An 18,301-nucleotide genomic window follows, 5' to 3' on the forward strand; every position below is an offset into this window, starting at 1 on the left:
TCTTGTACATGCTTTACAGTAATGTTTCTTTCCTTTATTTCAAAACATCCCACTATGCTAGTCTTAGGAAATCATAGTGGAATACCTAGACCACGCCCTGAATATGAACTCATAATTATTTGATGTAATTCTATATTTTTACTAGATGGCGTACTTAGCAACTGAGTGTTTTTGACTAGAACTATGATTTCTTTTTTCTCCCAAGTCACTGGATGTGATATAGGAGGATCAGAAACATAGGTCCAGTAAAGTCACTGTAAGCAAGATGTAGATGACTCCATATTATCAGGATCAGCAACGTCTTCTTGTTTGATCTCGTGGCCTGCATGCCACACCAAACGTTCTGGAAACCATCTGGCTCCATTGTCTTTCTGTGAAAAAATACAAACAGATCCTCATCCCCATATTAATACAGGGTCAGGTCCACTCCATTTGTTAGTCAATGGATCTTTCCACATTACTTTAGCATAATTAGTCTTGGTTTGTGCATGCCAAAAATGGTCAGCAGCAGAAGACCCTTTTGCATCCAAAAGTAAAAAATTTAAAATAAACAAACTATGATTTAACCATCTTGTTACTGATCCCTGTGTCATTTTTCCTTTTTTTGTTTTTTGTAACTAGATTTCTGTCATTTCTTTCCAGCTAATAAAATATCATCCATATAATGAATAATATATAATTGGGGAAATTTGCTTCTTGTAGAAGCTAAAGCTTTAGCCACAAATTTCTGACATAAAGTTGGACTATTAGCCATACCTTGAGGGAGAACTTTCCAGGCACAGACAGGATGGGAGTGGCTGCTCAGCCTTAAGGGCCATGCATTCTCTGGAAAAATGACCTGGTTGTTTGCAATTAAAACAAGTTTTGAGCTTGTCCCCTTGGGTAAAATCTTTAAGGGCCACTCCTATGGCTAATCCAATGCTGTGGGATGCAGGGTCTACATCAGCACAGAGTTTGATAAAGTCAGAAATGGTTTTGCCACTGCGATGGGGGCATATAGCTCCTTGGCAGGCTGAGTTAGCATTCTCAAAGGCAAGATGTCTAACAAATTCATTATCTGTTTCCTCCTTTCCCATGAGGCATTCAGCAGCCTCTGTAAGGCGGCCGATAAAATCACTATAAAGCTCTTGTGGACCCTGTCTGAGTTTAGCAAGAGAGGTGACAGCTGACCCTTTAGAGGGAAGCTCTTCCAGGCTTTGAGAGCTGCATGTTGAATTTGTGTAAGTAATCCTGGAGTAAATTTTGTTTTTCATTTGTATCATAGGGACAGTTGCCCAGCAGTTTATCTAGTGTCCAGGATTTGGAGGAACCACCAGTGGCCAAATTACGGTGGGCAGCATCCTGGCACCTCTCAGTGTAATCAGCTTTCCATAGAAGAAAGTCACCCCTAGTTAAAGTAGCTTTAGTTAACATAACCCAATCATTAACAGTAAGTAAGTCTTCACTTAGAGATTCTAACAGTGAGACAGTAAAAGGAGCAATAGGACCATACAAAGTAACTGCATTTTTTAACTCTTTTATATGTTTAAACTTAAGACGGCGATATCACTGGGCTTTAATGAGTAGAGTTTCATCCCCTTCCTCATTCTCAGTGCTTTCTGACCCAGCAGGTTCCTTTGTTTCAGATTCTCCCTCCCCCTCTCCTGGGACATCTGGATCCTGCGGCTCAGCCTCATTAGTTTTTCCTTCAATAGGTTTAACTTGGGAGCGAGTTACAGGAAAAGCATGGAGAGTTTTACTTTTGGTTTTAGTTTTCTGAACAGAGTGAGTGGAGGGGGAGCGTATTTCTAAATCAAGGTCGAGTAATTGCTTGAGCAGCTGTGACTTTTTCTTTTTGGCTTGAAGGAGCGTCTTAAGAGATTGTGCCACCCGGGAAAGTTTAGTACTGGCTGTCTAGTTATTTCTTCTAGATCAGAGGATGCATCAAGTGCCGGGGCAGAAGACTGGGGTGCTATGTTATAGGGTGGTGACTGTGTACCCAAAAGTGCCTGGGGGGGCCAATCAGGGTTATGATATTTAGTAGCTTCATCCTGCAATTCAGCCTCTCCCTCAGCTTTATTTGCCTCTTTCTCAGGGGAAAAGGAGTCATCCTTAGGATTGGTGGTTTTTAAGTTAGACAGAACTGGATAGATAGATTGTGGGAGAGGGTTACTAGGTAGGGGTGGGTTATTAGGTGGCGGATCATCAGCATTTTCTGGCATAGGAATGATAATAGAGGAGCAATTAGAGCCTGGAGAGAAGGGGCGGGTTGTTGGCCCGCAGCACAGCACAGAGCGAGAGCCGGTGCGGGCGGGGTAGGGATTCTCTGGGACTTCATTCTTAGGGAGGGAGGTCTGACTACTGGTGAATTTATTTTTGAGGAAATTCTCACTATCTGTAACTACTTTTGAAACATCAGGGTGATAGTGGTGGACCTGTAATACATCATTTATGAGATTCCAATAAGAAAATGCCTGCACTGGAACCTTTTCAGGACCATAAGAGCGGAAGTAGTCATTTAGACAGTCACCAACACGACGCCACCGCTTCTCATCTATAGTTCCTTCCTGGGGGAACCAGGGACAGACATCTTATAAAAAGACAAAGAATTTCACTAAATCTTTTTTCTTAACCCATGTTCCTCATGTCTTGAGAGAAGTTTTAAGCCCTTCAACAAACAATTCGTGCTTACTTAATGCTTGTCCCATAATTGCGTCGCTTTTCTTACCTCTCCAGATCTGTATCACAGGCGGGCACTACTGCGGTGATCTGCATGCGGATCTTCACTCACCGATGAGGTGGCGATCCAGTGGGGGTGACGGCCGTCCACTTGAGCGACATCCAGGTCACACTTCGTACCTCGAGCCCCACGTTTAGGCACCACTTGCCCCAGCCAGCAGGGAGTTAAACAAGGACCCGAGGGGAAATTAACCTGGATGGGAGACAAGAGACACAAAGAAGGAGACCAAGTCTATATTCTGATCAAGGTCTCAGATTTATTCAGGCAAGCACAAGCTTATATACAGAAAATAAAACTTTCTAGACAGTGCCTACATGCCGAAAGTCTGCTCCACAAATGCCTCTGTGTCTGAAGACTGTTTGCCAAGGCCATACGATAAGGTCTCTGTGCCCAGAGAGCCAAAAACATCTTCATTTCTCATGGTCAAAGAGCAGCTACAGCTCCCAACAGCTTCCCCCTTGAGTCTGTAAGCCAAAATAAGCCTCTTTTTCCCACAAGCTGCTCATGGTTGGGTGATTTCTACCAGCAATGTGAACCTGACTGCAACAGTAAAGTGGTACCGAGGAGTGGGGTTGCTGCTAGACCCCTGACTGTGTGGCTTTGGCCTTTTGGAGCTTATTTTCAAGAGGAATATGGAAGGATTTGAAACCTTGGTCTAAGAGATGCCTTGCAGTGCTGTAAGTACAGCTTGATGGACTATTCTGGTCAGAGTTGAAAGACCTGAATGCAGTAAGAACTATGGACTGTGAGGTTTGGCTTATGAGGGTGAGAAAGAGCTTTGCTTGGACTGGGCTAGCAGTTTGTTTGAGAAGCTTGCTGTTATGCCCATGTCTTGAGAAGTTGTGCTTTGCCTAGAAATGAACTGATGTGAGCAGAAGAATATGGCACAGAAAAAAATGAAATCTTTGGGTGAATTGCTGCCCTTTCAGCTACAATTGAGAGATTACAACCTTTCAGATTGGGCCATCTGACCTGCACTGGGGCAACAGGAAGAATGTAGACTCTTTTGAAGGGGACTGAGTGTTCAAGGAGTGTCCTGTTCTTCAAAGTCTGCTTTATTCCCCCCTGGATTAACAAACTGGCACCCTATCTTGTATTGTAGAGTATAGGAAATGCAGGAAAGGGAGGGTCATTGAGTTTACAACACGGTCTTGTGTTTTGGAAATGGCCATGGGCAGTGGGAGCCATGAGGATGAACCATGGATTTCAGTGGAGACCCAGTGGAGATGCCAGGACCATAAGATGGCTGCTAAGGAAAGCTGCTGGCCCAGATGAAGTTTTCCAGGACTGTGAGTAGCCTAGCTGGAGGGGCTGAATTGGAATGTCAGAGACTTTTGCTGGTTAGAATTTTCAGACTTGGAGATTTGTTATTGACTGGCTAGAGTTGTTGGACTTGAAGCTAGAGTTTGATGTTTGCCCTGGTTGTTTTAAATCTTGTATTGGTTGAATATTTCTTTGTTATGCCCAATGTCATCATTTTGCAGTGTGAATGTTTATTCTGTACAATTATTTTTTTGTGGTTTTTTTTTTTTCTGTACTATGGCTCAGTTAAAAGACCTTGAACTATGGGGATGAATGAATATCACTGGAATTGATAAAAAGGTATGGGGACTTTTAAAGTTATCAGTTTATGGGGGCCAGAGGTGGAATGTGGTGGTTTGATTCAGGTGTTCCCCCATAAACTTGGGTATCCTGAATGCTACGTTCCCAGCTGATGGAGATTTAGGAATTAACACCTCCTGGAGGGAATGTATTGATGTCGGTGGGCTTCTGAGTGTTATAACCAGTGTCCCCTTGCCAGTTTTTGGCACATTCTCCTGTTGCTATTGTCTACCTTATGTTGGCCAGGGGTGATGTCCACCTCTGCTTATGTCATTGTTTTCCTCTGCCATTGTGGAACTTCCCCTTGAGCCTGTAAGCCAAAATAAACCTCTTTATTCCCACAAGCTGCTCTTGGTTGGGTGATTTCTACCAGCAATGTGGACCTGACTACAAGACATCATGCCCAGAGGCATTCCCTCCCCTCAAAAATAACTGACTGCTGCTCCCACAATGTATAAATCACAACCCCATGGGGAATAGAGGAGGGTCCCCAATGGAATGGGGGCAGGGGTGAGGGAAAAGAGAATACTAACAAATGATGTATCCCTACAAAATATGTTGTTAATAATAATAATAAAAGCCAGCTTCCATAATTATAGACAATAAACCATGATAATTCCCTCCCCCCACTTTCCCTTTGCAACTCCACTCTCCATCATATCCCCTCCCTCTCTCAATCAGTCTCTCTTTTATTTTGATGTCATCATCTTTTCCTCCTATTATGATGGTCTTGTGTAGGTAGTGTCAGGTACTGTGAGGTCATGGATATCCAGGCCATTTTGTGCCTGGAGGAGCATGTTGTAAGGATTCCTACCCTTCCTTTGGCTCTTACATTCTTTCCACCACCTCTTTTACAATGGACCCTGAGCCTTGGAAGGTGTGATAGAGGTGTTTCAGCTCTGACTGTTCCTCTATCACTTCTTCTCAGCTCTATGGTACCTGTTGAATCATCCCAGAGGTCACTGCCATCTGAAAAGAGAAGCTTCTCTAACCAAAAGTGAGAGTAGCATTAATACATGGGTATGAATATTAAGAGAAGTGCTCACTGGGCAGTCTTAACCCCAGCACTTAGGAGGCAGAGGTAGGAGGATCCATGTGAGTTCCAGGCCACCCTGAGACATAGTGAGTTCCAGGTCAGCTTGGGCTAGAACAAGACCTTACCTTGAAAAACCAAAATAACAAAAACAAACTGTTTCAGAGCTCTTCTGAAAAGAGCACTCCAACACCAGCATGAGTGAACGTACAGGAGTTTCTTTCCCAGGGACTGAAGTTGGGGTTGCTCCCCAAAGTAACTTTGGTGTTAAGCTGAAATTTTACTTTCATTTTATAGTGTTCACAGCAGAGGGGAGGGAGGGAGCAAGCAAGTGGGCAGCTGGCTTACAGAAGCAGGACATGACAGTTCGATTGTGCAGCCTATGTAATTCAAAACAATTTTTCAAAATGTATCTATGAATCAACATGCATGTGACTCATGTAGTCAGGTTGCTCTAACCATGAGCTCTGTTTTACTCTATTTTCGTCTAAACTGTTCTTTCCTCTTATCATCCCTCTGGGCACTCCAGGCAGTTCTCTCTTTGGGATTCCTTCAGCTACTGACAGAGATCAGTTCAGCTCCTCAGCAGTTAACTGACAGTGACTTAGGGCATCAGTCCACCTTCAGCTTCGTTTGCACTACAAAACAAACAAAAAAGCCGGGCATGGTGGCACACACCTTTAGTCCCAACACTCGGGAGGCAGAAGTAGGAGGATCGCCATGAGTTCAAGGCCACCTTGAGACTACATAGTGAATTCCAGGTCAGCCTGGGCTAGAGCAAGACCTTACCTCAATAAACAAAAACAAACAAAAGGTCACTTGCAAACCAGGAGTGGTGATGCACACCTTTAATCCCAGCTCTCAGGAGGCAGAAGTAGGAGGATCAAATGAGTTGGAGGCCACCCTGAGAATACAGAGTTAATTCCAGATCAGTCTGGACTAGGGTGAAACCCTACCTCGAAAAACAAACAAACAAAAAAGTCACTTGCTTGCAAAGCCTGACAGCCCAGGTTCAAGTCTCCAGAACCCACTTAAAGTCAGATGCACAAAGTGGTGCATGCCTCTGGAGTTTGTTTACAGTGGCAAGAGGCCCTGGTGTGCCCATTCTCTCTCTTTCTCTAGCTCATGCTTTCTGTCTCAAATTAAAAAAAGTAAATAACTAAATAAAAGCCTAAATAAATAAAAGGAGGTCTGAATAAAAGGAAGTAAAAGCTGGGGATAGTGGCACATGCATGCCTTTAATTGAATCCCAGGACTCACTAGGGAGAGAGAGGTAGGAGGATTGCTATAAATTCAAGGCCAGCCTGGGACTACATAGTGAATTCCAGGTCAGCCTGTGCTAGAATAAGATCCTGTCTCAAAAACTAAAATAATTTTTTAAATGCAATATTAGATGTAAGAAAGGCAATATATAGAGATCTGGATGTTATTAATTACTAAACCCTATTATGATAAAACAGAATCACAAAAAAATAGATGTTTTTCTAGCAAAATTAGCAATTATAGGGCTGGGGAGATGGCTTATTGATTTAAGTTACTTGTTTGCAAAGCCTGGCAGCTGAGGTTAGATTCCCAGTACCCATGTAAAGCCAGATGCAAAAAGTGTCATGTCTGTCTGTCATTCACTTGCAGCAGCAAGAAGCCTTGGTATGCCCATACACAGTACAAATAAACAAAAAATATTTTTTAAAGTATTTTATTTTTTATTTATTTGAGAGAGAGAAACAAACAGAGAGAAATAGAGAGAGAATAGGCATGCCAGGGCCTTTAGCCACTGCAAATGAACCCCAGATGCATGTGCCACCTTGTGCATCTGGCTTACATGGGTCCTGGTGAATTGAACCAAGGCTCTTTGGCTTTGCAGGCAAGTGTCTTAACCACTGAACCATCTCTCCAACCCAAATTAAATATATATATATATCTATGTTTGTTTTTCAAGATAGGGTTTTGCTTTAGCAGAGGCTGACCTGGAATTCACTATGTAGACTCAGGGTAGTTCAAACTCATGGCTATGCTCCTACCTCTGCCTCCCTGCTGCTTGGATTTAAGGAGTGTGCCACTATACCTGGCAAATAATTTTTTTAATTTTTTTGTACATTTTTATTTATTTAAGAGTGATAGAGAGAGAGAGAGGCAGGTAGAGAGAGAGAGAGAATGGGCGCACCAGGGCTTCCAGCCACTGCAAATGAACTCCAGGCACGTTTGCCCCCTTGTGCATCTGGCTAACGTGGGTCCTGGGGAATCGAGCCTTGAACCAGGGTCCTTAGGCTTCATAGGCAAGCGCTTAACTGCTAAGCCATCTCTCCAGCCCATAAAATTTTTTTTTTAATTTTTTCTTGGGTCTGTTTTTGTTTTTCAAAGTAGGGTCCCTCTCTAGCCCAGGCTGACCTGGAATTCACTATGTAGTCTCAGGGTGGCCTTGAACTCATTACAACCTTCCTACCTCTGCCTCCCAAGTGCTGGGATTAAAGGAGTGCACCACCATGCTTAGCTATTTTTTTTTTTGTTTATTTTTTATTTATTTATTTGAGAGCAACAGAGAGAGAGAGAACGGGCATTCCAGGGCCTCCAGCCACTGTAAACTAACTCTAGATGCATGTGCCCCCTTGTACATCTGACTCACATGGGTCCTGGAGGATTTGAGCCTCCAACCAGGGTCCCTCGGCTTCACAGGCAAGTGCTTAACTGCTAAGCCATCTCTCCAGACCAAATAAAAATATTTTAACAACAGCTGACAGAAAGCTGGAAGAAGCCATTCTACATGCAGGTCAATGGGAGAAAGAGATACACCAGTGAAGATACTCAACAGTGGATTCTGCAATCCTTATATTGGCCAGCCAGTAAGAACGAGTTAGAGGAAATGCCTGAGAAAGATTTCAAAAGAATGATTGTAAATATGTTCAAAGAAGTCAGAGAACAAATCAAAGGAGTCAAAGAAAGAGGAAATTAAAGGAATCAAAGAAGATGCGGGACACCAATTTCATGAAATACAAGACATAAATAAGGAAATAGAAATAATAAAGAAAAACCAGTCAGAATTACTAGCAATGAAGAGCACAGTAAATGAAATAAAAAACTCTGTAGAAAATCTCCCCAGTAGATGGATGAAGGAGAGGACAGAATATCTAAGCTAGAAGACCAGGTAGCAGATCTAATACAGTCCAACAAAGAGAAAGACAAACTTATAGAAAAGTATGAGTAGGAATTTCAAGATATTCGGGACTCTATGAAAACATCAAATATAAGAATTCAGGGCATAGTAGAAGGAGAAGAATTCCACTCCAAAGGCATAGTAGGCGTCTTCAACAAAATCATAGAAGAAAACTTCCCCCAAATTGGGAAAGAGGTGCCAATGCAGATACAGGAAGCCTTTAGAACCCCAGCCAGACAAAACCTGGAAAGAACCTCTCCTCGTCATATTATAATCAAACTACCAAACACACAAACCAAGGAAAAATATTGAAAGCAGTTAGAGAGAAAAATCAAGTTACCCACAAAGGCAAGCCCATCAGGATTACAGCAGATTATTTAACACAAAATTTAAAAGCCAGAAGGGCTTGGAGTGATGTATTCCAAGTTCTGAAAGATAACAACTGTCAACCAAGGTTACTTTATCCTGCAAAGCTATCCATTCAAATAGACAGAGAAATAAGGACATTCCATGACAAAAGCAGGTTAAAGGAGTATTTGAAGACAAAACCAGCTCTACAGAAAATACTTGATAGGATCCTCCATGCTGAAGAAAAGGAAAAGCACACATATAAGGAACCTGGAAAAAAAGCAAGCAATACTCAAATACTAGTTAACACAAGAGAGCACAGGTAGAACTGGAACCACAAAAAAAAAAAAAAAAAAAAAAAAAAAAAAAAAAGGCAAACATAAATACACACCTTTCAATAATATCTCTTAATAGCAATGGCCTCAATGCCCCAACCAAAAGACATAGGTTTGCAGACTGGGTTAAAAAGCAGGATCCTACAATTTGTTGTCTCCAAGAAACTCACATTTCTACAAAGGATAGACATAATCTTAGGGTGAGAGGTTGGAAAACGGTGTTTCAAGCAAACGGGCCTAGAAAACAAGCAGGGGTTGGCATCCTAATATCTGACAAGGTAGACTTCAGTCCAACGTTGGTCAAGAAAGATAAGTAAGGTCACTTTATATTGATTAAAGGCACACTCCAACAGAAGGACATTACAATCCTAAACATATATGCACCTAACATGGGGGCTCCCAAATTCATCAAACAAACACCATTAGAACTAAGGTCACAGATAACACCAAACACAGTGGTGGTGGGTGACTTTAACACCCCACTCTCATCAATTGACAGTTCATCCCAGGAAAAAATAAACAGAGAGGCATCTGGACTAAATGAGGTCATAGAAGGAATGGACCTAACAGATATATACAGGACATTTCATCCAAAGGCTGCAGAATATACATTCTTTTCAGCAGCACATGGAACATTCTCTAAAATAGACCATATATTAGGACACAAAGCAAATCTTAATAAATTCAGGAAAATTGAAATAATTCCTTGCATTCTATCTGACCACAATGGAATTAAACTACAAATCATTAGCAAGAAAGGCTATAGAGCATGCACAAAATCATGGAAGCTAAACAATACACTACTAAATGATGAATGGGTCAATGAAGAAATCAAGAAGGAAATCAAAAAATTTATAGAGTCAAACGATAATGAGAACACAACATACCAAAATCTGTGGGACGCAATGAAGGCAGTTCTAAGAGGTAAATTTATAGCCTTAAGTGCCTATATTAAGAAACTAGAAAGGAGACTTCCGGTTAAGATGGTGGCATAGGTACCACGCCAAAGCAGCCTAGGGGGGAAAAAGACCCAAAAAACTCAGCAAAATACACACTTTTACTAAAAACTGAGGTGTATAGGAAATTGAAGCAGCAGTGGAGAAGTAGAAGAGTTATAGAGCATCCAGAGCCCGCACAGGCGGGAAAAGCGGCTCCGGCAGCTCGGCCAACCGCCACGGCCGCGGCGCAGCAGAAAACCGCCAGACTCGGCTCGAGCCGCAGGAAAAGCCAGGTGCGGGATTTTCCCCTCACACCGCGCTCTCCGCAACTCGGGAACGTGAGGGGAGAGCGGCAGCGAGCAGCGGAGGAGCAGACTGCGAGGTAGAAGAACACGTGGAGCAGCGAGAGAACCAGAGCAGCCGCGGCTCCCTCCCCTCCCCCACCGCCTGAGCCCAGCTCCAGCGAACACATCAGCAGCCTGGGACCCGGCCACGCCAACTTGGGCTGACAGCAGGACCCAAGCAGGAGCAGAGTTCGGCAGCAACTTCAGCGGCTCCAGCACCGGTACAAGCGGCCCCAGCAGCAGCGGACCCAGGAGCGGCAGCGGCGGCAGATCCCGCAGCAGCGGCTTCGGGGGGAGCAGCAGCGGTGGACACGGCAGCGGCAGCTTCAGCAGCGGTGGTGGCTCCGGTGGTGGCAGCTATGGCAGCAGCAGAGGCAGCAGCAGCGGCTCGGTTTGCCCTGTAGGAAAAGCAAGTGCCCAGCTCCAGAAATCAGAACAGCAGCCCGACGACCCAGGCAGCAACTTTACTGAGACCAAAATCACCCAAGGTAACTGGGATTACACCAGGGAAGGGTCTCACTTGGTCACAAGCTGACTTGGATCCCTCAACAGACCAGAAATCTAAACCTCTTTGTTGATAGAGGATCTGGTCATTATAATAACTACTCTTGCATACATACTCGGGGCTGTTTTTGATTGAATGTGTACAGTGTTTAGTTAAATTTTAGAATCTACCTGTATTTTATTCCACTCAGCCTGCTTGAATACTCCTATAGCAGGGAAACTCAACCCCTAAGAACATCTCTGTAGATACTCTGAGAGTCTTAAGAGCCACACCTAATACCTTAAGGTCCTACCCTGAAAATATATTACATCAAATCAATTGATACAGCTAAGAATACACAGCTAGCTAGAAAATCCAAGCATTAACTTAATCCAAGATGCAAAAATATATACATTATAACACAAGAAACACTAAAAAGCAAGACGATATAAATCCACCTAAAAGTATTAATGCATCAGAAATGTCCTCCAGTGAGAAAGAGTTAGAGGAAATGCCTGAGAAAGAGTTCAAAAGAATAATTATAAATATGTTCAAAGAGGTCAAAGAACACATGAAAACAATCAAAGAAGAAATCAAAGAGGAAATCAAAGGAATCAAAGAAGAGGCAGGACACCAATTTAATGAAATAAAGAAGGCAATACAAGACATAAATAGGGAAATAGAAATAATAAAGAAAAACCAGTCAGAATTACTAGCAATGAAGAACACAGTTAATGAAATAAAAAACTCTGTAGAAAATCTCACCAGTAGGATGGATGAGGGAGAGGACAGAATATCTAAGCTAGAAGACCAGGTGGCAGACCTAATGCAGTCCAACAAAGAGAAAGACAAACTTATAGAAAAGTATGAGTGGGAATTTCAAGATATTCGGGACACTATGAAAAGATCCAATATAAGAATTCAGGGCATAGGAGAAGGAGAAGAACTCCACTCCAGAGGCATAGTAGGCATCTTCAACAAAATCATAGAGGAAAATTTCCCCCAAATTGGGAAAGAGGTGCCAATACAGATACAGGAAGCCTTTAGAACCCCAGCCAGACAAAACCGAGAAAGAACCTCTCCTCGCCATATTATAATCAAACTTCCAAACACACACACCAAAGAAAAAATATTGAAAGCAGTTAGAGAGAAAAATCAAGTTACTTACAAAAGCAAACCCATCAGGATTACAGCAGATTATTCAACACAAACTTTTAAAGCCAGAAGGGCTTGGAGTGATATATTCCAAGTTCTGAAAGATAACAACTGTCAACCAAGGTTACTTTATCCTGCAAAGTTATCCATTCAAATAGATGGAAAAATAAAGACATTCCATGACAAAAGCAGGTTAAAGGAGTATTTGAAGACAAAACCAGCTCTACAGAAAATACTTGATAGGATCCTCCATGCTGAACAAAAGGAAAAGCACACATATAAGGAACCTAGAAAAAACAAGCTATACTCAAATACCATTTAACAGAAGAGAGCACAGGTAGAACCAGAAACACACACACAAAAAAAAAAATGGCAAACATAAATACACACCTTTCAATAATATCTCTTAATATCAACGGTCTCAATGCCCCAATGAAAAGACATAGATTTGCAGACTGGGTTAAAAAGCAGGATCCTACAATTTGTTGTCTCCAAGAAACTCACCTTTCTACAAAGGATAGACATTATCTTAGGGTGAAAGGTTGGAAGACGGTTTTTCAAGCAAATGGGCCTAGAAAACAAGCAGGGGTTGCTATCCTAATATCAGACAGGGTAGACTTTAGTCCGACGTTAGTCAAGAAAGATAAGGAAGGTCACTTTATATTGATTAAGGGCACACTCCAACAGAAGGACATTACAATCCTAAACATATATGCACCTAACATGGGGGCTCCCAAATTTGTCAAACAAACACTATTAGAACTAAGGTCACAGATAACACCAAACACAGTGATGGTGGGTGACTTTAACACCCCACTCTCATCAATTGACAGGTCATCCAGGGAAAGAATAAACAGAGAGGCATCTGGACTAAATGAGGTCATAGAAGGAATAGACCTAACAGATATATACAGGACATTTCATCCAAAGGCTGCAGAATATACATTCTTTTCAGCAGCACATGGAACATTCTCTAAAATAGACCATATATTAGGACACAAAGCAAATCTTAACAAATTCAGGAAAATTGAAATAATTCCTTGCATTCTATCTGACCACAATGGAATTAAACTACAAATCATTAGCAAGAAAGGCTATAGAGCATGCACAAAATCATGGAAGCTAAACAATACACTACTAAATGATGAATGGGTCAATGAAGAAATCAAGAAGGAAATCAAAAAATTTATAGAGTCAAACGATAATGAGAACATAACATACCAAAATCTCTGGGACACAATGAAGGCAGTTCTAACAGGTAAATTTATAAAACAAAGAGTTAGTTCTTTGAAAGGATAAACAAGATCAATAAACCCTTAGCAAATCTGACCAAAAGAAAGAGAGAAGAGACACAAATTAATAAAATCAGAGATGAAAAGGTAAGATCACAACAGATTCCAGAGAAATTCAAAAAATCATAGGGACATACTATAAAAGCATAAACTCCACAAAGTATGAAAATCTGAAAGATATGGATGAGTTCCTTGATTTATATGACCTACCTAAAGTAAATCAAAATGAGATTAATCACTTAATAGACCTATAACAAACATGGAGATCCGAACAGTTATCAATAATCTCCCAACTAAAAAAGCCCAGGCCCAGATGGATTCACTGCTAAATTTTACCAGACCTTTAAGGAAGAGCTAACATCATTGCTTCTTAAGCTTTTCCAGGAAATAGAAAAAGAAGGAATTCTACCAAACTCCTTCTATGAGGCCAGCATCACTTTGATACCAAAACCAGGCAAAGATAGAACAAAAAAAGAAAATTACAGACCAATCTCCCTCATGAACATAGATGCAAAAATTCTCAACAAAATATTGGCAAACAGAATACAAGAAAGATCATTCACCCTGACCAAGTAGGCTTTATCCCAGAGATGCAGGGATGGTTCAATATACGCAAATCTATAAATGTAATACATTATATAAACGGGTTGAAGGACAAAAATCACATGATCATCTCATTGGATGCAGAGAAAGCATTTGACAAAATCCAACATCTCTTCATGATAAAAGTCCTACAGAGACTGGGAATAGAAGGAACATATCTCAATATAATAAAGGCTATTTATGACAAGACTACAGCCAACATATTACTAAATGGGGAAAAACTGGAAGCTTTTCCACTAAAATCAGGAACAAGACAAGGGTGTCCACTGTCCCCACTTTTATTTACTATAGTTTTGGAAGTCTTAGCCATAGCAATAACGCAAGAGACACACATAACAGGGATACAAATTGGAAAGGAAGAGATCAAGTTATCATTATTTGTCCATGACATGATTCTATACATAAAGGACCCTAAAGAGTCTACTAGCAAACTCTTAGAGCTGATAAAAACCTACAGCCATGTAGCAAGATACAAAATAAATACACAGAAATCAGTAGCCTTCATATATGCTAACAACAAACACACAGAGGATGAAATCAGAGAATCACTCCCATTCACAATTGCATCAAAAAAATAAATAAATAAATAAAGTACCTTGGAATAAACCTAGCCAAGGAAGTAAAGAATCTCCACAATGAGAACTTTAAAACACTCAAGTGAGAAATTGCAGAAGACACTAGAAAGTGAAGAAACATCCCTTGTTCCTGGATTGGAAGAATCAATATTGTGAAAATGGCAATCTTACCTAAAACAATCTACACATTTAATGCAATCCCTATCAAAATTCCAAAGGCTTTCTTTATGGAAATAGAAAAAACAATCCAAAAATTCATTTGGAATCACAAAAAACCTCGAATATCTAAAATAATACTGAGCAACAAAAATAAGGCTGGTGGTATCACCATACCTGATTTTAACCTATACTACAGAGCCATAGTAACAAAAACAGCATGGTACTGGCACAAAAACAGACATGTAGATCAGTGGAACAGAATAGAAGACCCAGATGTAAGTCCAGGTAGCTATAGTCACCTGATATTCAATTAAAATGCCAAAAATACTCATTGGAGAAAAGACAGCCTCTTCAGCAAATGGTGTTGGGAAAACTGGATATATATCTGCAGAAGGATGAAAATAGATTCTTCTCTCTCTCCATGCACAAGAATTAAGTCCAAATGGATTAAAGACCTTAACATCAGACCTGAAACTCTGAAACTGCTAGAGGAAAAAGTAGGGGAAACCCTTCAACATATTGGTCTTGGCAAAGACTTTCTGAATACGACACCAATTGCTCAGGCAATAAAACCACAGATTAATCACTGGGACCTCATGAAATTACAAAGATTTTGCACTGCAAAGGACACAGTGAAAAAAGCAAAGAGGCAACCTATAGAATGGGAAAAAATCTTCGCCAGCTATATATCTGATAGAGGATTAATATCTAGGATACACAAAGAACTCAAAAAGTTAAGTAATAAGGAATCAAACAAGCCAATCAAAAAATGGGCTATGGAGCTAAATAGAGCATTCTCAAAGGAAGAAATATGAATGGCATATAAGCATCTAAAAAAATGTTCTACATCACTAGTCATCAGGAAAATGCAGATTAAAACTACATTGAGATTCCATCTCACTCCTGTCAGATTGGCCACCATCATGAAAACAAATGATCATAAATGTTGGCGGGGATGTGGAAAAACAGGAACCCTTCTGCACTGCTGGAGGGAATGCAATCTGGTCCAGCCATTGTGGAAATCAGTGTGGAGGTTCCTAAAACAGCTAAAGATTGATCTACCATATGACCCTGCTATAGCACTCCTAGGTATATATCCAAAGGACTCATCTCATTTCCTTAGAAGTATGTGCTCAACCATGTTTATTGCTGCTCAATTTATAATAGCTGGGAAATGGAACCAGCCTAGACGTCCCTCAACTGATGAGTGAATAATGAAGATGTGGCACATTTATACAATGGAGTTCTACTCAGCGGTAAAAAAAAAATGAAGTTACAAATTTTGCAGAAAAACGGATGGATCTGGGAAGGATTATAATAAGTGAGCTAACCCAGGCCCAGAAAGCCAAGCGCCACATGTTCTCCCTCATATGTGGATCCTAGCTACAGATGATTGGGCTTCTGCGTGAGAAGGAAAATACTTGATTACAGAGGCCAGTAAGTTAAAAAGGAGACATAAAAGGAAGAGAAAGGAAGGGAGGAGAGTACTTAATAGGTTGATATTGTATATATGTAAGTACAATGATTGAGATGGGGAGGTAATATGATGGAGAAAGGAATTTCAAAGGGGAAAGTGTGAGGGGGTTGGGAGGGTATTACCATGGGATATTTTTTTTATAACCATGGAAAATGTTAATAAAAACTAAATAAATAAATAAATAAGAGACTGATTGAGATGGGGAGGGTATATGATGGAGAAAGGAATTTCAAAGGGGAAAGTGTGAGGGGGTTGGGAGGGTATTACCATGGGATATTTTTTTTATAACCATGGAAAATGTTAATAAAAACTAAATAAATAAATAAATAAGAGACTGATTGAGATGGGGAGGGTATATGATGGAGAATGGAATTTCAAAGGGGAAAGTGGGGGGAGGGAGGGCATTACCATGGGCTATTTTTTATAATAATGGAAAATATTACTAAAACCTGAGAAAAAAATATTCTAACAAACAAACAAAAAACCATAGATGTAGAGTGGTCGTGCCATCAGTGTCTTGGCCTCGGCTTTCATGGCGGGTTTGGGGTTTAGTCCTCTGTGGCACTACGGGCTCCTTCCAGGGACAGATGAGAGGGCATCCAACTGTTTCATAGATGGCTTCAAGAGGGAGAATCTGAAAGCCCACACTTATTTCCCGTCCCTTTGCCACAAGGCTTGATGGTTTTCCTGTACTGTTCTCTGTTACTAAGGAGCTGTTGTTAACTAGCCCCCCCCCCCCCGCCACCGCCCCCAAAAAAAGACTTTGGAAAAAATGAATTAAGGAAGAGATTGTTGTGACTCTCCTACCAGCTGGTCACTGCCCAGGATCAGTTAGGTTTTTATTTCAGGGTGATAATGGAACCGTTTTGTACACAGGAGACTTTAGATTGGCAAAAGGAGAAGCTTCGAGAATAGAGCTTCTGCACTCTGGGGAAAGTCAAAGACGTCCCGAGTGTGTATTTAGATACTACTTTCTGTGACCCAAGGTTTTATCAAATTCCACGTCGCAAGGCGTGTTTGAGGGGCATTTTATAGCTGGCTCAAAGCTGGATCTCTAGGAGTCCGTACCACGTTGTGTGGTTGAACTGCAAAGCAGCTTATGGCTATGAGTATTTATTTATTCATGAACCTTAGCAAGGAGCTGGGAGTCCAGGCTCATGTGGACAAGCTGGACATGTTCAGAAACATGCCTGACATTCTCCATCATGTCACAACAGACGGTAACGCTCAGATCCATGTGTGTTGGCATCCTAAGGCCCTTGTATAAATGACCATCTTGCTGTTTGTGGGACCTATGAGAATCAAACTTCAGGTCAAGAACGAGCCCCAGAAATTTATTTTGAGGCTTGACATGATCCTAAACTGTCAGCTTGAGGTCACACAGCTATATGTGACCATATTCCTTTAGTATCTACTTTATAATGAGTAATAGACACAAATACTTATAAAATTTATTCTTATACAGTGGAAAATGAAAATTTATTTGTAATGAAATTGTTAGTGTGCTATATCTTACAATTTAAATAAATACATTGGTAGAGTCTTGCTCATTAAAAAAATTGTAAATGAGCCAGGCATGGTGGTGCACACCTTTAATTCCAGCACTTGGGAGGCAGAGGTAGGAGGATCATTATGAGTTCAAAGCCATCCTGAGACTACATAGTGAATTCCAGGTCAGCCTGAACTAGAGCAAGACCCTACCTTGAAAAAAAAAAGGTAAATGGCTGGGCATGGTGGCACACACCTTTAATCCCAGCTCTCTGGAGGCAGAGGTAGGAGGATTGCAGTGAGTTCGAGGCCTCCCTGAGAATACAGAGTGAATTCCAGGTCAGCCTGGGCTAGTGTAAGACCCTACCTCGACAAAAAAAAAAAAGTAAATATAAAATATCAAACTTACCCTCAATAAAAATGTAGATCAGGGGCTGGAGAGATGGCTTAGCGGTTAAGCGCTTGCCTGTGAAGTCTAAGGACCCCAGTTCGAGGCTCAGTTCCCCAGGTCCCACGTTAGCCAGATGCACAAGGGGGTGCACGCATCTGGAGTTCGTTTGCAGAGGCTGGAAGCCCTGGCTCGCCCATTCTCTCTCTC

General features: G+C 41.3%; 1 pseudogene; it reads left to right on the plus strand.

The window, feature by feature from the left end:
- The window catches only part of LOC123453300, a 32,688-nt pseudogene extending 15,206 nt beyond the window's left edge, over positions 1–17,482 (plus strand).
- The last annotated feature ends 819 nt before the right edge of the window (positions 17,483–18,301 follow it).

Source organism: Jaculus jaculus, chromosome 1 (assembly GCF_020740685.1).
Source record: "Jaculus jaculus isolate mJacJac1 chromosome 1, mJacJac1.mat.Y.cur, whole genome shotgun sequence".
NCBI lineage: Eukaryota > Metazoa > Chordata > Mammalia > Rodentia > Dipodidae > Jaculus > Jaculus jaculus.